We start from the raw sequence: 3,344 nt of genomic DNA on the forward strand, positions 1-3,344 counted from the left end.
CGTAAACTGCGGGGGCAGAGTGACAGGGGGAACCGACGGACTAACAGAAAGTGACAGAGACAAAGACCAAAGAGACTAGACTGGAGAATACACGACATTTTTATTTTTATTTTATTACATAGATTGTGAGTAGACACATGAGGGGAGGGGCGAGTACACAGAGACGCGAACAGAAACGATGACAACATATAGACACATAAGGGAACGACCAGAGACGGACGGACGAGTCGTGACAGTAACAACGCAACAAGTTTCTAAATGCAGATCGAGCTCCTATTACACCCAAGTATGCATAGTTGGGTCCACATCTTTAATATTCTTAGTCACCATACAGTCCGTGAACTTATTGTGTTTGTGCCCGAGTGCACCTCCACGCGTTCGGCTTGACTTTTTTCGGCTTCATCGTCGAAAAAAAAATCCACATTTGTGTGGTGTATTGATGTGGCAATGTTGGTTGGTGTAAGTATTATTTCAGTGCTTATTTACTGCCAATGTGATACTTCTACTTTTACCCAGTAGAGGGCGCACTCGCCTTAGAGTTGACCACTGAGGATTGATGTTAGACAGAAGAAGTTGTACAAGACAGAAACATGTGCTTGTACTGTGTGTGCCGTTCTTATTAAAACGTCCTTTAAACTTGGAGAGTGTGCGCGTCATTACGGCCACGATATAACATATTTTTGGCGACGAGGATAAACAAAGTTTTGAAGAAAGGACGAGTTGTTCGGACGACAAGGACTTAAAAAGGGAGGAGTACCAAGTACCGTGAAAGTTTGTAGAAGATGGCGACCATTGGCACTCTGGCGGCGTTTGATGCGAAAAATCAAAGCTGGGAAGAATACTGTGAAATAATGGATCAGTTTTTTGAGGCCAACGAGATTGATGATGGGGATAAGCAGAGAGCTATTCTCCTCAGTGTTGTCGGCGCATCTACCTACAGTTTAATGCGGAATCTCCTTAGTCCAACTAAACCAAAAGAGAAGACTTACGGCGAGCTGGTGGCACTACTAAAAAACCACTTCGACCCAAAGCCAAGTGAAATCGTCCAGAGGTACAAGTTTGATTCTTGCAGTCGTAAACCAAATGAGTCGGTGATGGAGTACGTAGCGAAGCTGCGGAGGCTGGCCCAGGACTGTAATTATGGCAACACCTTGGAGCAAAAGTTGAGAGACAGGATCGTTTGTGGAATAAATGATGATCGGATTCAAAGAAGACTCCTGGCAGAAGCAGATCTAACGTGTGGGAAGGCTTTGTCCATTGCAGTTGCGGCAGAAACAGCAACTAAAAATGCGCAAGACCTGCAGAATCCGTGCGCCACTGCGAAGTGCTTCAAAGTAAACAAAGGCCCGCAGCAGCGAGGTGCGTTCAAGTGCGGAAATGTTCAGGAGTGCTATCGTTGCAAAGGACAACACAACGCTGCAGAATGTAAGTTTAAACAAGAAAAATGTCATGCATGTGGAAAAGTGGGTCATATTGCCAGAGCCTGCAGAAATAAAAGCAAACAAAAGAGATATGTAGTAAATCCTACAGCTAAAAAGGAGCAGTCTCGTTCAAGTTATCGGTCACATAACGTTCAAGAGCGACCAGAGGACAGTGATACAGATGGTTCAGAAGAAGATTCCTTTCCTTTACAAAATATAAAGTTTAAGCTTGGACGCATGAGTGAAATATACCTGAGAAAAGTTGATCCGTATGCAGAGAGCATGAAACTAAATGGGAAGAGAGTTCAGTTTGAGATTGACACAGGTTGCAGTCTCACAGTAATGAGTGAGAAGACATTCCTGACAACATGGGGAACCAACAAGACTCCTTGTATTAAACCAGTACGACTCAAGTTGGAGACATACACTGGGGATCGAGTTGAAGTTGTGGGAGCAGCTCAAGTCCAAGTCAAGTACAAAAAGCAAAGAGCTAAACTGCCCCTAGTGGTTGTGAAAGGAGATGGTCCCTCATTACTAGGCAGATGCTGGCTAGAGGACATTCAGCTGAATTGGAAAGAAATAAAAGCCAGACACAAAGAAAGACAAGTACATCAGATACACACAGACCAGAAAACAGTGGAAACAAAAGTGACCTTACAAGAAGTACTGTGCAAACATGATGAAGTTTTCAAGGAGGAGCTGGGCACTTTAAAGGGCACCAAAGCCACTATTCATGTGAAGGGAAATGCTGTTCCGCGCTTCTTCCGTCCAAGGTCTATTCCTTATGCCATGAGAGCAAAAGTGGATGAGGAAATTGACAGACTGTTAAAAGAAGACATTATCACACCAGTTAAGTACTCAGAATGGGCAGCACCAGTGGTACCTATCCTGAAACCAGTGGGCACAGTCAGATTATGTGGAGATTATAAACTAACTGTAAACACCGTGTCATCCCTTGAGCAGTATCCGATACCCAGAGTTGAAGATTTGTTCAATGCACTTGCAAAGGGTAAGCAGTTCTCTAAGTTAGACATGAGTCATGCTTATCAACAGATACTTATGGATGAGGACTCCAAGAAATACCTCACCGTGAATACGCACAGGGGATTGTTCACCTACAACAGGCTTCCATTCGGTGTGGCCTCTGCCCTGGCCATATTTCAGAGAACGATGGAGAGTCTTTTATGTGGGATTCCGCTAGTAGCTGTGTATCTAGATGATATATTGGTAAGTGGCATGGACCAATCTGATCACCTAAAAAACCTAGACTCTGTGCTAAACAGATTGAAAGAAGCGGGACTACGCCTTAGGAGAAACAAGTGTACGTTCCTTCAAGATGAAGTGGAGTACTTGGGCTACAAAGTCGATGCACAAGGATTACACCCCATTGCCCAAAAGGTCAAAGCAATCAAAGATGCTCCTGCCCCAGCAAATGTTTCAGAGCTGAAATCATTCTTGGGATTGTTAAACTACTACAACAAGTTTCTTCCAAACCTGGCAACCCTGTTGGCACCATTACATGAGTTGTTGAGACACGATGTTCGTTGGAAATGGGACAAAGAACAAGAAGAGGCATTCCAAAAGGCAAAGGACTTGCTTAACACTTCAGAAGTTCTTGTACACTACTCAGCTGACCGTGAGTTGGTTTTGGCGTGTGATGCTTCCCCTTACGGAGTGGGGGCAGTATTGTCACATATCATGGAAAATGGAAGTGAGAGACCAATTGGATTTGTGTCCCGTACCTTACAACCTGCTGAGACAAGATACTCACAGTTGGATAAAGAAGGACTTGCGGTCATGTTTGGGATTGAAAAGTTTCATAAATATATATATGGTCGAAACTTTACCATTTACACGGATCACAAGCCATTGATTTATCTGTTCAATGAGAAGAAGCCAATTCCTCAAATGGGATCACCTAGG

Source organism: Syngnathus typhle, linkage group LG6 (assembly GCF_033458585.1).
Source record: "Syngnathus typhle isolate RoL2023-S1 ecotype Sweden linkage group LG6, RoL_Styp_1.0, whole genome shotgun sequence".
NCBI lineage: Eukaryota > Metazoa > Chordata > Actinopteri > Syngnathiformes > Syngnathidae > Syngnathus > Syngnathus typhle.